Raw genomic sequence first — 18,771 nt, 5'->3', positions numbered from 1 at the left:
AAAACAACTAAAAAAGTAATTGATTAATAATAAAAGTCACCTATAACATCTTTTTGAAATCGATTTCAAAACATGTTATTTCTTTTCAACACACAGTCGAGCGAACGAGGGGCGCCAACGCTTTTAGCTCAACGGCTGCATTGAAGATTTCCACTTAGACAAGTATAAGTGGCATCTTTTCAAATCAATTCAGGACCTCGGTGCTTCTGGACACACTGATTATGGTGGACATGCTGTACGGAGCCATTTTATGTATTTTCTTGTCATTTCATTATCATTATATTTTGTGTGAGCTGTTGCTTTACACACAGCGATATGGCCGTCATGAAACATCCCACACATAACATTCAGTTTTGAAAGAAACGTACAGCTTGAATGGTTATAATCATCCCACCTGTTCAGCATTAAATACACTTTATTATTATAGATAAGGTCACTTTGAACACCTTTAACTAAACATTTCAAACGATTCTCTGTACCCAAAGAACTTTAGCCTGCAAACAGTGTCAATCAAGGAATGTATTCACTGTAAAAAATGTCTGTAGAAATTACGGTAAAAAAACTGTCAATAGCAACAGTAAAATACCGTAAAATAAAAAATTGTATATCACTGTAGTAAATACATTAAAGAAATGTATTTACACAAAGAATTACCGTAAATCAAGAAACAGTAAATAACTTAAATTTTACGGCCTTACTAAGTAGAAAATATGGAATTTACTGTGAATGTTATAAAAAGTTTGCTAAATTCACAGTAAAATACCGTAATGTCACAAGCGTGTAATTACCCTAAAATTGACATTGTATCATTCTGTCTGAATGACAGATTTTGCTGATGTTTACGTTTACATTTACGGTACACAACCATTAAATCATACCATCATTTGTATAGAAAGTAGAATGTTAAAAAGTATGGTATATTTAAGCAATACATCATGACAGGCCGTGGTATGTGCTTATTATATCACAGTTAAGGGGCATTGTTCGGGCTGACACAAAGCACTTAATGCAATAGAAAACTATAAATGTTGTATTATTGTCAAAACACAGTGAATTAAGATAAGATTAACTTTATTGTCCCACAGGAAAACATAGGCCTACAACAATCATTAGAGTTTATCATATAGAGTTTTATTGCAACATTGTTAACACATCCTTTTTGAATAATATGGAAGTCCATTTCCGCCACTTGATGAAAAAAAATTATGAGATACCAAGTCAAAATTATGAGATAGCTAAGTCATAATTATGAGATAGTCAAAGTATCTCATAATTTTTGTCAAGTGGCGGAAATGGGCTTCCATAAAATAATAGTATATTTTATTTTATATCTTTCTTTTGGATAGTGAAAACACAATTTCTATTTTTATTTTATTCTTGTACATGTCCTTTTTTATTATATGTAAAACATGACAATGAAAACGTTGTTGTGTTTGTAGTTGTTCGTGTCAATAAAGCTTTATTGAATTGAGGAGAGAGACAGAGAGAGAGAGAGAAAGAGAGAGAGAGAGATGACCACGGAGTTAACGGAAGCTAGAAATTTTGAATTTCAGTTCACCGCCATTGCTTCGCGCCCACAGGAGCAGTGTTTGTTGTTGTGACAGAGAGACAGACACACAGCTAGATAGCTAGATAGATAGATAGATACAGACAGACAAGACAGAGAAGAGAGAGAGAGAGAGAGAGGACCGCCAGTTAACGGAAGCTTGAAATTTCAGGTCACCGCCATTTCTTCGCGCCCACAGGAGCAGAGTCTCTTCTTCAGGTAAGCACATTCACAGCTCATTGAGACTGTCTGATTAACGTTAGCTAGCCGCAGAGCCACGTTAGCTCTTATTCGTTGACTTTCAAGCAGAGGAGTTAAGGTAGCTATATCTTAAAAGTTGCTGGACATGTCATTATCTGCTTTTTGCCGAATAAAAGAGTCACTTAAGGGCTCTGAGAAGTCGCTAACGTTAGCTACAGCTAACGTTGCTAATGCTAGAAAAATGTTTAGCTGTAACTTCTGTAGCAAGTCGGTTAAGACTTTGATAATGGAGAAACTGGTTTACTCTTAATAAAAGATGATACAAGGAGACTTGGATGTATTACGAAGGAAACATTTATTGACACTTGATCTAGGCGAATTCAAAGATAACATAACAAGTGAGAATGATCCCTTTAACACCTTAGCCATACAATTTTTTAACAAATAATTTCACCTTCTCCACAGCACGGTGCAGCTGGATAATGTAAGGCAATCAACTTTGCAGGAATGCGGTATGGCCAGTACTCTGATTCGTCGTCATCGTTATCAGCACTCATCTTCAGTGAGTACATTTAAATAGATTAGCTTCTGAACTGGTGCTGCCATTAAATTTTTTTGTTTCTTCATACCTGTCAAATACTTACATGGCCACATCAATAATTATGTCCCCCATATATGTCTACTACCCTGTTATCTGGAGTTCCTTAAGGGTAAATCCTCGGAACTATCCTTAAAAAAATCAAAATCACTGATTCGATGTCAAATCCAAAGGATTGTGTGTTTTCAGCTGTAGTCACTCTCCACAGTTTCTCCCTCAGTCTCTCTCAATCTATTAGATCTGCTAAATCTGTTAACTGTTTTAAGCGCCTCCTGAAATCATATTTATAGGATGGCCTTTTTATGAGATTTTTTAAACCTACTCTTCATTCACCATTTAATTTTTTTTCTGTTCCAACTTCTTTAATTAATGTTTTGTTTTTTGTTGTTGTTGTTGCGGGAAGCACTTTGCAACAGTGTAAGTGCTATATAATAATAATTATCATTATTATCATTAACAATTTTTTCTTTGTTGTCTTTCTTTGTCTGGTTGCAGTGAGATTCATGCCAGTCCACAGTAAACACCTGATTGAAGATTGCTGGTGAATTTTCAAGCAGGAATGATGACAACACCTGCCCAAAGTTCCAGTTTCCTTAACATTGTAACATGTCTGTATAAGACTCTGTCCCACCTGTCTTCAGTCAAGTCTGGACCCAATGACTCAAACACCAGTCTTGTCAAGGCTAATTAGAGGTAAGCTATGGTTTATGTCAGTGTAGCAAATGAGTAGATGCAAGCACTCAAACTACACTCAATCGATCTCCCTCAAGTGAACAGTGCCAACAGCTTCATACAAACATACAGTAGAAAAAAAAAAATCAGTATTATGGACAGGATTCAGGATTTAGGCTGCAATTCGACAAGGGTGAAACAAATAGTGATGATCACTTAGTCCTGAAAAGTGACTGTTTCTACTTTTCACACTAATACAATAAAATAAATGAAATACTCCTGATGACCTGAAAAACTATATACCAGAGTACTGGTTTCATTCTATGTATAGCTCATTGGAGCTCAGTTTAACAGCAGAAGGCTGAATTTATCTCTGTAGGCATCATGCTCAGGCACTGCATCAATCTAACCTTTGCTTTGTTTCTTTTTTCTGGCTGCAGAGAGGATCGTGCCAGTCTACAGTGGACACCAGATGGACAACACATGAGTCTTCAAGCAGAACTGGTGACTGCTGAATGCTTTAAGTTCCAGTTTCTTGAACACCATGTCCATGTTAAGAGCCCTCTTCAGCCAAGTCTGGACTCAGTGACTCATTAGTGTTGATCAACACAGGGCAAGTGGCTCCTTTTTTCATGATGTTTATTTCTTCTACCATGGACTATCCTTCATATGTATGGACACACACTGTCTTTTGAAGATGTCAACACTGCCTTGTGAGTATACTAGACAAGTTCTGTTTTTCAAAGAGAATGTGTATATGCAAAGAGATGTTCTTAAAGTTTATCAATTATAGTCTGTACTTTGGTTTACAATGGGCTTAATTGGTTATTTCCTTTATAATTTACCATTTGCATTTGCTGACTGTAAAATCTACGCCAACAAACTGTAATTCCATGTGTGTTGTACCATATTTTTTACGGTGAAATTCTGGCAACCACAGCTGCCAGTATTTTACCGTAGTTGAACTTTGCAATAAAATACCGTAATATATCTTACAGTTTTACCCTGTTTTTTCACTGATGGACTGTAATTAGGTTTACAGTATATATGTTATTTTTAAAAGAATTTACCGTAAACAGGTTTATATGATAACTGTTATTTTTACAGCAAATTACCGTAAACAAATAACAGTTCTCTAATGTGAAATTTACAGTTATATTGTGACCGTATTTTCTACGGTAAAGTTCTGGCAACCACAGCTGCCAGCATTTTACCGTAAATTCTACAGAATTTTTTTTACAGTGTTGTTTCTCGCTGTTGTTTTTTTTTTACAATATCTTTGTCATTAATGTCAGTAGAAGGTTGTTAAAAATGCCTGTAGTTCAGGGTACCTTGAGCCAGAGAGAAATCTGTACACACAAACTGGATTTAGGATTTTCAGTCACGCAGAAGTAGGAGATTGTGATCAACCCCAAACACTAAATATCTGCTCTGATCATTTTACAATTTTCAACTTGAAAATTCTTCTTTTCTACACAGGATGGAGCTGTGAGTAGGACGTATGATAACGACTGCTGTGTGCATTTCCACTGAGCTCAATCACTGACATGGACACATGAAAGCAATCTTTTCAGTAATGATGACACAGAAACTATTAAACTGTAAAGTGAGTCATTTTCCTTTTCTCATATGTTTTCCTGTTTCCAATTCAACAGAACACATGTCACTGATTATGTAACGATTAACAAAAACCCTCTGTCCTGGTAAAGTTACGGAAAAAAAAGATACATTTAGACATGTGAAAGCAAATATCTCAATGACGTCTTTTTTAACATTGTGGTCAATGAATATAATTTTTTTATACAGGTATTTAGTCGAAATGCATTTTTAAAGTTACCCTCCCAACCCTGCTTAGGACAAGTTCATCACACATTAGAAAACCTTTAAAAATCCATCAAACTGGACTGAAAGAGTTGAAGCCACAGAGTTCTGCAGAGGGATAACATGCACCCAAAATAATCCTGTAAGAAACAATCATGTATGACGGAGATGCTTAAACAAAGACATCAGACATGTTTTCTGAACAAGACAGCAGCATTTGGGTTACAAGTGAAGGATGATGTTAAGTATGTGAAGTGTGAAAAAAGTGCCAGGAGCAGTAAAACAAAAAAACAAAACCCAAAATGCACCTGTGCAAATGCACCTGTGCATTTTGTGACTCTAAATAAAGGGGAGGAAAGAAACCACAAAACAATTTAGATTTAGACACAATCTGAGAGTTTAATACTCGTTTGTAATAAAAAATTACATTTCTGTTTACAAAAATAGATTAACTTCTTTTATTATCTGTTTGACAATAACTGCAGGCGCTCTTGGAAATGCTGCTGTTCATTAAAGAGTCGATTAAATTGATTTGTTGTTATGTTGTGATGTTTGCATCATTTGAACTGAAACTTCACAACCATCTGTTGAAGAGTAAAATTGAACTTGGTCAACTGTGGAAGCAAATGGGTCGGAGAACCTGCACTTGAGTGTTTAAATTGAAAATATAATAAAACAATTCCTTTTACTAACACTTTTTGACAAGCTTTGAAGGCCCTGTGGTCGTATACAGGTACACATGTGTCTTATCGATGAAATACTTCTGTCTACCTCCAAAAACGTCTTGGAAGTCTATGAGATGTTGTCACCGAGCACCTCTCACACACCTGTACTGAGCTGGTCGACCGCACTACTATAGAGCAGGTCTACCACACAGAAGGTGAGGTTTTACTGTGTTTCTGATGTTGTAGCACATTGAGCCCAAATCTCACCCAGAATCTCCAGATGGCCGGTCTACCCTTAAGCTGTGTAAAGTGGCGGAAGCCCAGACTGAAAAACATTGGTTTCATGAAGTCAGCATGGCTGCCAATACCTTAGTCTCCAACTTGACTTATTTTAACTTCTTGATCCAAGCTTAGAAGGCCCGCAAAGTTCGACACTTTCAGTTTCAGCCACACAGGTAACAAGAGCAGTGGGCAACATGACTGAGCATGGGGGCCGCTAGATTGCCAAAGCTGCCAGCCAGCATGGAGGAAAGCCAATTTGATAATCCATCGGCTAATTGCACATGGTTTGCCCGTCGGGGAAATGGGAAATGGATCGTAATATATTTGAATTATGTGTTACAGGTGCTGCAATATCTATTATATCATTGTTTACTCTTCATGCTCCTTTTTATAGCCCCTGGTGGGCTTTAGCTACTGTGACGACCCGGCTCTTAAGCCATGACAAAGGACGGGAAGTCATACTCAAAACAACTAAGGAGCAGCATATTACCTCAGTAAATACTAACTGCATTTTCCTTATATATCTATGACTGTGGTTGTCATTTGCTAGTTAGCCCAGGTGGCCATGTAGTTGGCAAGTTGGTATTTACACCGGTGGCACAGGAGCTTTGGACTGTTCGGAGGTCGGTCAGACAGGCTGCGGCTAGCTGGTTAGCATGCTAATTTATGTAAATATCTCTGCAACACAATACACAGACATCTTTTATTCTTTGAAAACATTTTTTTATGTTGCACCTTTAATGTCAATAGATTTGAGAAAAATAAATGAACTAAAAGCTTTAAAGGATAAATCCAGTAGTGTTGCTGCCTGGATGTGTGAATGTGTAGTGTCACTAAGCTAAAGAAAAGGTGTGAGAAAGGAGAAAGAGAGGTGAGGAACGGGGCCAGCTGATTCTAAACGCACACTGAACGGACTGGCCATGCGCACTCGGCTGCACTCATATGATATCGACCTATCCGGATCTGAAGGGCAACGCAAAACACAAACACAAGCATCAGCCTTGGCAGAGCCACAGGGCCGTCACACCAGAGATTCTCAGTGCCTTTAGCTTGCAGGTATGGTCCCCTGTCCCCCGTGGTCGAGTGCTGAACAAGGTGCTGAATACGCTCTGGCAAAGGTGGCATCGAGTGTCACTTTCCAGGGTGCTGACCCTCAGGGAAACCATGGGTGAGCTCTTTTGTCCCTGGCATTACTATTTATAGTAACCGTGAATCAAGTCTTAGTTTACAGCAAGTTAATCAGAAGAGAAAAAAAAAATCTTGATTGTTTAATGACTGAATAAACTGAATTAACAATCTGTCTTTAAAGGACAACACCAATTTACTTGATCTATATTGTCTGGATCCTTCTTCCTTTATGTTTAATATCATTAGCTTATCAAAATTGTAAACGAATAAGGTACAGTGACTGGCCAGACACCCGACTGTCAGACTTCATTTCAAAGTTGAAGGAGAGCACATTGATATGATTTAAATGCATTCTGTCCTTTGCTGGTATAGTGGCCAGTTAGAGCTTCAACACAAGGGGGAGATAGTGTATATATTTACAGTTGCATACATCTCTGAAACATCATCACCAATGTATAGGTTTTGGTGTAGACAAGTTCTATCTCAGAAGCGGTGTGAGTAAGTTAAGTGAGATTGACAGCTCAATAAAGAGGGCGAGGATGCAGGTTAATTATGTTTTATCCACCATAGGGGGCATCTAATATGGCACTTTCGCAGCATTTCTTTGGACAGGGGGCCACCAAGGGATCAACTGCCTACCCCTGTACCCACCCATGAGTCCACCAGTGTTTATAAGGACCATATTCTGGAGCTGAGAAAGCAGATAGTGGATGACAAGGAGAGTACAAAGACACCAGACCTTCTGCAGTTCGCTCTCCTGACAGTATTGTTACTGTCCCTGAGACTGAATGAAGTTCCTAATTCGAAGGTAGAGAATGATTAGCTCTTAGATTTGTAAGTGGCCAGGAAATGTTGTATATTTAAACATGCAATGAGATGCTCGAAGGATGAAGGACCAAGGACGACAGCACCGGCAGTGACGACCTACATGGAGCAAAGTAACAGCAGGAGGGAACTGGTTGTAGAGGAGATTCAGAGGCGAGAGGATACCGCTAGATGTGAGAGATCAGTCTCTCCAGATAATGAGTTGGGAAAGAGAGGAAAACAGGAAACGTAGCTGGGGGGAAGTACGGGGAGTGGAAGCTGGCAGGATTACACTCATGTTAGGAGCATTTTATGATGTGCTTTTGTGTCCTTAAAACCGTAAATTTACTGGCAAGGACCTGATACGTCCTTTGTGTTCGGTTTTACATCCTGTCAGGATGTAAATTAAGCTTTTCTTAAGGGTGATACAACTGGAGATATGCTGAAGTGTCCATCAGCTCCCACTGACAGTAAGTACATAAGAGAAAACAAAAAGACAGCACTTTGTTTGTTTGTGGCGTGAGGATGAACAGTTACATACACAACAACGGTGCAGGGCAACTCGAGATATGGAGGGATGGGAAAATGAGAGTAGCCTAGATGTGGGAAAACAGTTCTCTTACAAGTAGTAAAAGAAGACAAAGATGATTCTTTAGTATGACACTTGGTCTGCATTTAACCTACCCTGAGGAGCACTGGGCAGCCACCGTGCAGCATCCAGGGGCCAAATCCAGCTCTGGGCTAATGCCTCGGTGAAAGGCACCGCAGATAGTAGATACAAAGATGCAAGGTGGTTTGAGAACAAACATGGTGATGTAAAACTGGTGGACGTTAAAAAAAAGTGGACTTATTGTTAGATTGTTGGATTCTCAGTCTGGTCATTCGTTCAGAGTTCACCTCCGAGTAGGCATAGTTTTCGAGTACGTGGTAAATGTATAGATGAGATGTGAAGTGAAGTGACTGTGAGAAAGAACCCCAATGTTATCGGCGTGGGGAGAGTCACACAGCACGGTGAACAGGCTGTCCAAAAAGAGGTTGAAGTAATTAGAATCAGAGCCGAGATAAAGTCATTCCAGGAAAGCAGGCAGTGGAGGAAAGATGTAAGGGAGGAAAAAACAGAGATATTTGGAAGCACATGAGCAGTGTTTTTGCAAGGGCAAGATTAGATTCTAGCTCTTCTGGCCATGGTGATTAACTGTGCTGTAGAGGCCGGAAGAAAATCAGAAAGAATCAGAAGCGTAGTGTGCAGAGACTGTTGAGAGAGGCCTTCAGGCTCTCTCAGAGCATAGAATCAAGCAGGGTAGATTTATTTAACAATGTAATGAGGGCTGGGTGGAAGTTCTCTTCTTGGAATCAGGAGTAGATCAGAGTACTGAGGCATATTTCCAAATCTTGAAGAAGGCGGTAAATGCAACATCTTCGATGTTGATGAAGGTTCTCAGTCATCCAGGTCACACTAACTCTAATTGCCGTATCATAGGCAGCTGAACGTGTCTCAGTTTCTTGACTTAACTAACAAGAGGGGAGTAGCAAACTTTTAAACTCTGTGTGGGAGTGTCCTTACAGACTCGTTAAGGACACGCGTGAGCTCTGAGTGAGATTCAGAGTTGTTAGGGCCACTTGTTGGTCGTTGACCCAAGCAGCCTTCATGTGGGTTGCTCGGACTAGGTGAGCCCAGGTGTGAATAGGCGTTAGCTGTCTGGGGAGGGAGCTCAGTACTGCCTTGTAGATGGGTGATAAGTATTGTTGTTGGCCTATATGGATACGATATGGCCAGTCACGTCTCTGCTGTCTCTGTTCTTTGGCCGAGGGTAGGATTCAGTAAACATGAATATTGGACTTTTATAGTAATACTCATCTAAATGTTTGCAAAATGTCAAACATGTTATATGAAAGACAAAAGTACTCATATCTCTTACTCTATGGGACAAATATCTGCCATTGCATCTGTTGTTGCTGAATATGCACACAGCAGAAATGTTAAAGAGTCACCAATGACCTTTACGATGACCTGTAAATAGAAAACATAGCCAGAAAACACATGCATATTAATGTTGATTATTGTTGCATTTACTTAGTGTCACAGACCTATTCCTCTGAACATAGTAGCGTGGGCATGCCTACAGGACCGCATCACAAGAAGTTGAATCATTTATTTTGAATTCTGAAGCTAATTAATCTTAGTAATAAACAGGCCAATACATAATGTATATCTACACAGTTGCTCGGCTCATGAAATGGTGCAGCAGCATATTTTGCAAGGGTACCATACTGTAGGTCGTGTTCCTATAAATAGTGCACAGTTATTATTCTGCCCTCCCTGCGTCAAACCAAAACCCCCCGCCCACCCGTGCCAGCCCCTGTTGACTCAAATCCGCCATCCTACAGCATGTGTGCACTGCACCTTTAGTGCATCATTCAATCACAGATGTTTCTTTTTTTTCTTGTCGCAATGTGTCACCTTTACACCTTACGTTGCTCGAGAGAGGGTGATTAACGGCCCCCAACAGTCACATGTCTCGTCTTTGTTACTGTGCACTCTGAGGCTCATGAGTGACAGACGAGTGACCAAAATATTGCTGTTTTCCTCTGAGGCGTAAATAATTCTAAAACTGTTTTCGTCTGGCTGAGTCACCCCCCCCGATGAACCAAAAGACAGAGCGAGATGTAACATTTGGGCAAAAATGGAAGTTCAAGATGATTTGGATTACACATAGATTTCTTGGGTAATACATCATCCCAAAAGTAGACTCAAACCAAGTCACTGCAGGAGATTTGTGCAGCTATGTTTTGTCTAAACTAATGCTTAAAAAAACAAGACAGAATACATTATTATACAAACAATATTATGGACTACATTTTCATGTAAATTACTGACATGTATATATTGTCTGCTATCACTGATTGCCACTTTTGCTAATAAATTAAAGAAGTGTAAACATTGCAAAAAAGCATAAACTTGAAATACGATAACATTTTTAAGCCTGAACGTTCAGATTGGTCAGCTCAGGCACGCCTGAGCCAGCGCCCTTAACAACAGAGCAGCTGTGCTAACTGAGTTCCTACATGCCAGACTAGTGGCTCGGCATAGGTTATGTAAATGTGTGACATGGTGATTGTATTGTGATGTCATATAGTCACGGAATTTAAGGTGAGACTACTGACAAGGCATTTCACAAGCAGTGTTTTCTGTGGGAAAGAGGAGCTTCTGTTGGTGTGGACTTTGGCCTTTTTAACTGCTAAAATCCTTTACATGCACAAGAAGAATATAACTTACTGAAGGAAAGGAAAAAAACAGAAAAAGAATGAAATCTAGCTGAAAAATTGCTGGTTTTATTTATGACTGGTACATAAATAAACATTTAAACTGATTTCCCCCTTTTATAGCTGCATTATTTCTTCAATAGTAAAATAAGATGATAAAAAAAATCAGAAGTGAGTTGCAGCAATCTTTATTTCACTCCTTTTATCCACCTCATTCAAAGTGAAACTCACTTGCTGTGACTGGTAACAGTCACGCTGAGTGAACTGCACCAGCCCTCCATTTGCTGGGATGAAGCCATTATTGGAGTGGGTGGAAATTAAGCAGTTTAAGCCCTGAGGAATTAACACCTCCCTCATACAGCTGTGGCTGATTGGAAATAAGCACATGAGCACCATGCACTTATATCCACCCATTCAGACAGTCATCTCAAGAAAATGGATGCTTTGTTTTTGGTTTTTTGACAGTACGTCAGTGCGATGGGCCTAATAAACTATAAAGTACCCCACACACCCGTTATGTTACAGCATAATTTGACTCTTATGTTTAAAATGCCACTGCGACGTCAGTGCTACACTACATGTAAATTGCCAAAAGGCTTGCAGGGGTCAGGCTGTTCTCTCCAAAATGTCAATAAACCTGGCCCAGCTTGTCATCACACGAAACCCCCTGCTGCAGAGATGACTGGCATCATATCTCAGAAAACGTATTTGAAATCAAATTTTTTTATTCCTCTCCTGAGAAGATTTTAGCTGCCAGGTCATCCTCAATGAAAAGGGCAGGACACTCATGAGCATGTGGACCACATTCGGCTAAATATGGGCTCTGACTGACGATGTTTAAAACCCCAGAAGAGCTGTGCCCACCATCGAACTGAGCAGAGGTCTAATCAGACAGAATAATTGAAAACACCTGCGGGGACTTTAAGTGGGATTAGGGTTAGGTAATGGAGTTTATAGGATCGCAAGCCTGTAGATATATAGCAAAGTGGCACTTTGTTCGACCTCAGCTTTTTTGTATTCAGACATTTAAACATTACTTGTACTGTCATTTCTAAAAGGAAATAACAACAACAAACTGGAGAAATGAACACACACAGTAGTTTAGTCTGTCCAGTTGAAATAAAAAAAAAACAACTGCTGGCACTTTGTTCTGTGATTTCCTTCCCCGTCACACACAATGAGCGAGGTTGTGGCGCCACACACCTCAGCGCCGATGTCGGGTGGAAAACTGTGACCAGACACGACTGGTGCCGGGATACAAAGATTCAAAAGGAATCAAATCCAGTGATTCCCGTGCCACGTTATTTGATACAGATACCAAAATAATATCTACATAAATGAGTTTATGAGAGTTTCATGGTTTCTACCAGGAGAAATCTGGACCTGGAGAATTTGTTAAGAATGTGATTAAGGTTATTAATCACAACCTGCATTCTAAAATGTCTGTCAGGTCCAAAATGATTGTTTTGTTTCTGTCCGTGTAAGAATTCTGACGGGTGGTTCCAGCTTCTGACGAGGTTTGTGAGTCAGTAGTTTAACGTTGTTTGTATCAAGTAGTATCTGTGTTTTGTCAGCGATCAACAGTCTTGGTAGTTGCCAGTTTGTAGAGAAAAAACACAAGAACGGCTGAGTTCAACAGTGTGTTTCCAGCAAACTGTCTGGCCCTAACGTTAGCTAGCTAGCTTTAGCAATGTTAACGTTAGCGCGAGTTCTTGGTCCTTCAGACAGGATGCAGTTTGAGCTGTGCTTGCCGCGGGGTTCAGCACAGTGCTGGCCGGTGGGTGGGTGCTGCCCGCCGCTTTGCTCAGCAAAGCGAAAACCTGCCATGGTGCGGCACAAGCCATTAGAAATAATGGGTTCAAGAGCGCAGCGGTGCCATTGTTGCATTCCGGCTGAAAGCACCATTAGCAACGTTAGCTCGTGCACAAACTGACACAGATGACTCGAACAACAGCGGTGTCGTAATGTGAATGCAATGGTAGGGGGGAGATGAAATGTTACATTTAGTAGCTCAATGTTATCAAGAATTCTTTTGCTGCCTTGTGGGTTGTATTTGTTAAAACTTCTTTGTAAAAAACAAGATCACTAAAATTCCAGTGGAATGATAACTATACAAAGTTGTTAAAACCCATAACAATGTTACTTGGAAATGAATAAGTGCCTTGATAAACAAAAGCATCCTCTTCCCAGAAAGATTAAAAAAGCAAATGGTAAAAGTAAACCAGAGAGAAGAGTAACACATGCACTACTATAAGACTGTCCTACTGCTCACTCACTTCTAACCTCTAAGAGACCGCAAAAAATTGATAAAACAACCGAGAAGACATCACATGGCCATGTGATTACTGCCATCTGTCTCTGAACTGCTTTTATAAAGTTTATCTAAGCAGTGCTTTGGTATCCATAAAATTCAACACGCTCATCCATCAGCAGGCCACAGTTTGATGACAAGTTTATATTCCGAGGTGATGAACTGCTCAAGGACACCTTAGAAATGGTAAACAGAATGTTGTTTATTGACTTTGGGATTCAATACAACCGTAACAACAAGATCTGTAACTGTTTATGTAATTTTCTAACACACGACTGCAGGCTGTGAGTCCGCAAGAGCCTTGTTTTTGCTGCCACTGCCTTCATCAATCGCCAAGTTGCCCAATGCTAAAATAACATAATGATAAAATATGCTGATAACACCAGCGTGTCAGCCTGATAACAGATGGTAATGAGAGTGAGGACAGCAAACACAAAAAACAAAATTATTAGTCATTTTTGAGAGTGAATTGGCACGGGAAGCAAACCTTTAATGAACTTTTTTTTTTTGTTTTTTTTGTTTTTTTACAGTATTGTGAAAATCTGACTCCGAAATACTGACAGCTGCTGCACTGAACTGTAAAGGGAAGTGTCAAAAATGATTCCAGCAGACCTTCAGACTTGAGATCCGAGGAATGACAAGACATCATCACAAACATACACACACACTTACAAACATCCATCCCTTATGTGTAATCCATCCATTTTACCATCTTAGTTTATTTATCCTCTTCTTTTTTTTTTTTTTTTTACCGTTAATAATGTTTTACAAGTTACTTGAATTAATTTCAAGAGAATTACATCTGACAAAAAAAATGAATCCAAACTGAGCTAAAACCATGATTATTTTGCGCAATCGTAAATCTTAAGGCCCCCACACACCGCCCAGACGTCCAACTGCCTTATCCGACCACTCTCCGACCACTCCGTTGCCTCTTGTCTGACCCGTTCGGCAGAAAAGCGGCATTGAACACACCGCTTCGACGTGCAGCCTACTCCACAGTAGCGTGTACGTTCTGCGCTTGCGCGAGATGCAATAAGCGGATGGCGCTTGTGTTGTGAGTTGTAAACGAGAGCCTTGTGCACGCAACTCTCTTTACTTTCGATCAAAACGAAACTTAACTATTTCCGCTAAAAACAGCTGCATACTAAACATGCAGCGAGGCATTACCAAACGAACACAAATTAATTCGTCCTGAACGGACATAACAACTAGTCTGGTGCCAGTACTGCAAAACATGAAAACGGGGAATGACGGAACGGAGTGCATAGAAAAACAATGCGCACACAGTATTCCGCCCCTCCCACACATCGCGCTGATTCGCTAGCACAACGCCAATCAGAACGGCCATTCAGCTGGCACACAACCAATCAGAGAATCCAATGGCTCAGACGTCCGACGGCCCTCCTCCTCACCCCCAATTTCCACTGGATACGTCTCCGCTGCGTTGCGTCTCCGCCACGCCAGCGGAACAAATACGTTTCACTTTAGTCAATGTGTCAATCTCCACCAGGTCCGCTGCGCTGCGTATCTGCTCCGTCCCAGCTCCGGCAGTCCGGCGCCCTCCGGCACAGATACGCAGGACTCCTATATCTGGCGGATTCCGGAGTGCGACGCAGCAATTCAGCTGAATTTAGCACCGAGCAGACAGGAAGTCAAGCGCTAAAATAACAAACAGCATCCGGTTACCTTTCAAAATAAAACACTCGGTGTTGACACCAGTACATAAATCTCAAAAAAAGAGACAAACACAAGCTTTTCTGCTAATCCCTCGGTCGGGAACACTTCGTGTTCTTGATTTTAATAACACAGACCTATAACTGCGGTCGTGAGTGATCATGTGATTATCGCGGGAACTCCTCTGCCTTGTGAGCCAGCTGTCTACCGTACTGCGCCGCAGCGGACTCAAATCCGGTGGAGATTGCCGGACGGCGGACGGCGGAGCAAAACCAGATCGGAGCTGCAACGCAGCGGACACGTATCCAGTGGAAATTGGGGGTCAGACTTTGCATGCTCAGTCGGATCCGACAACATCTGCGTGGCCCCGAAAGCTTTCGACGCAGCTGAACACACCAAACATATTTGTTCCCGACCCTCTCCAAACGCTTCAGACGTCCAACGGTTGGGCCGGTGTGTTCCTGCCTTTAAACACAATTTCAAGGTAATGATGCGTCTAATTGGTCATCTTTCTTTATAACTTCTGGGGAAACATCAGATCGTACATCGGACGGTAAAAGGAAGGAAGTCAGGAAGTCTGACTGTTTCTGAATCATTGTCACATCGATTTTCATTGGCAATGGTGGCTGTTTAACAATGAAGGCAACAACTCCCAAGATCCCATGCTACTTCAAGAAGTCACCAAACTACATCCTTTATTTTCCCATTTCTGACAGACAGACCCCCGAGCTGCAGAAATAACATACTGTGCATTTAAGGGGGAATGGCGGACTTAATCAATAAATATGTGATTATTAATTTAAAGGAGCTGTGCCTTGGTTCACTGGAGCATCCAGTTAATTATCATATCAGCCTTTTGATGACAGCAGAGCTTTCATCTGAAGCTGAAACTTGAGTTTTATCAAGGTATCGATTTCAAGGTTCATATTTTAGTGTCGATGATACATCCTACACAAAACGCTCATCAGATGAGTGGGCAAAATGTTGCGATGATTCAGATGAGGGAGCTCTTTCTTCACCCAGTGCTCCCCAAGCTGCTGTGTGGTTAATTATTTACCCCCCTGATTAATCTTTCAGCGATACCAAACTGTACCGTGGGACGAGGTTAATGGGGATGCAAGATGTGATCATAGATACAGTAAGAGTCAGGGACAAGGGAGCGGTTAGGATTAAAAACTGAACAAAACTGCTGAATATCACAATGAAAATTAGAGTACAGAATGAATGAGTTAGCTTTGTTTGTGAATTTCTTGGTTGATTAGGATGAAATATGAACACAATTCAAATGTACGGATTAAATTTCATATCAAGAACACAATCAAGTGCACATAAAGTAAAATCTGTTCAGTGTGTTCGACACAAGGATTGCAGTTGTTGTATTTGACTGGACTGACAAAATAATAATGTACACTCATTCTGACAGACAGACTGGTACGTTTCCCTGAATGCAGCCAGTGCTTGGGAAGAAAAGAGAAAAAATGTTTGCAAAACTAACAAACAAATCTTTTCTCACCAACTTACTCAGCATACGAGAGGGTAATAAAATCTTACATTTCCTGGCTGTAATTTCATCAGAATCCTGATATTTACTGGCAACAACGGGAGTGAAAGTGAGACTAATGGTGAGCCTAAGGCTGGCAGGCATCATCTTTTGTAGCAGCAAATATAACCATATTACACTGTTTGATGTGATAACCAATTACCATGGAGGGCTGAATCTGCCAAAATTTAAAAATAATGAAATGACTTTGTACATAGATTAGATAGTTATTCCATTAAATGCACCACAATTAAAAATGAGGATGGAGGACATCGGAAGCTTTTTTCCTCCAAAAGACTGTTTTGACTCTTTCCTCCCTCCTGTGCTGTGATTGGCTTTGAATGGCAGCCCCTGCATTTGCATCTATCTATCTATTTTGTTGTTGGCAGTCTGGGTCCTTGTCTCTGCTGGACCCAGAACGTTTATTCCGCATGACGCGTTCTTTCTCCACAGTGCTCCAGAATAAGTGAGCACATGGATTTTTTAATCCATCCTTCGGGGCACGAACTGTATCCAGAAATACTGTTTTACATTCATTCCCAACGACTGTGCTGTTTTGCGAGCGCGGAGCAGCAGCTGTGAGCGCCGCGGCTCTTGTCATGAAAGTTAGTTTGACCATCTGACCCCGCTGAGTGTTGGACTGGGTGACGTCGGGGCGGTGGGGATCAGGGGGATGGATAGAAAAATAGAAAGAGACGTGGCCCCAAAGAGAGGGAAGGAAACAACATTTCCAGTGTTGTTTTTTTTGTTGTTGTTGTTGCTCTGATTCTGTTTTTAAATATTGTTTATTCTTACACACCACATCCCCTGTTGTTTTTTTACTCTCTCTGTCTCTGTGGACATTAAATAGGCCATATTGCACCCTGAGGCTCGTGATCCCCTGCTGCAGCCCAGTGTCTACAGAGGGGGAGAGCAAAATAGAGAGGGAGGGGCTTCTGAGGAGCATCATATAATGACACAAAGTAGAACTGAAAAACATCAGGAAAAAAGAGGATGTTTCCAGGACGATGAGGTCAGTAATGTCACACCTGATAATGACTTTCAGACTAGCACTGGCTCAGCATTGGTGGCAAAGGTAGCAGAGGAGTTACAGCAGGCTGATGTTGACGTGGGAGGGGTTCGGGAGCGGTGGAGTGAAGATACTTTGCCTCTCCCTGGAGCAGAGGAGGCAGAGACACAGATGTCAGAGAACAAAAATTCCCCAGAGAGAGGAGGGCAAAAATCTGCTCATATCTCAGCTTTGCACTGCGAAACACAGTTCGTGAGAGCCCGAGTGTCTAATTGGCCTCGTATATTAACATCATTACATACTTTTTTTGCCCTGCATCCCCGGACATCTGCTGTGAGAATTATGACCCAGGGTGTGCAGATGGGATGAGACTGAAAGACTGGCACACTTTTATTTTCAGCTGGGTTTTTTTCGTTTTCTTTTTCCTTTTCCTTCCAACCTTTGCTGTTATTATTTTGAATAAAATCACAGTCAAATGCTCCATTACGTTCATGCCTTGGCACCGTTGCTATACCCAGATTATGCAACTGTGTTGTTTATACGGGTAGGTTAAAATGTTCTTGACTCATGCAGGCAAAAGTTAGAACACTGACAGAGTGTGAATTCCTGTGTTTGCGCCAATAAAATAAAATAAACTTATATAAGCAGGGAGACAGATAATTGCCTGTACATTACCTGGAATATTTACAGCATTTTTGAAGTTTAACAAATCCAAATAAAACAAAAGCCAGGGGGAAGATGTAAATATGAACAACAAAAAAGACCTCTTTGACCAACATCAGATGAATTTCTGGTTATAAGAGAAATTACCTAGTTGCTTTCTTTATGATTTCAACTGTCCTTCAGCAGCTTGGCGTCTAGAATGAATTAATCTTGTTGTTTTATTTCAATCTTGAAGATTTTACTCTCTATTCTGTGAATCCCATTCCCCCCGTTTGTTTATTCTGCAGCTGACTAATGAACAAACGCCTCACTGTTAACAACAACAAGGTTATGTTACTATTCATAGCTCAAATGGCCTAGTGAGTGTGGCGTGGTTTCACTCTGTCATCCTTTTTGTGTCATCCTTGAACATTTTTGGGGGCTCTTATATTGTCACATTTGCATGAATCTTACGTTATTGTGTGTGTATCCCGCATTGATTCTGAGCCTTCAAATTGTGTCTAGTTTAAGAAAACGTACAGTTGTGCTTCAAATCTGTTGGAGACAGACGGGCTACTCTCTGACGTGTTCGAAGAGGACTCCGTCCACAG

Source organism: Sparus aurata, chromosome 12, assembly GCF_900880675.1.
Source record: "Sparus aurata chromosome 12, fSpaAur1.1, whole genome shotgun sequence".
Taxonomy (NCBI): domain Eukaryota; kingdom Metazoa; phylum Chordata; class Actinopteri; order Spariformes; family Sparidae; genus Sparus; species Sparus aurata.
Note: the sequence above shows the minus strand (reverse complement) of the source record.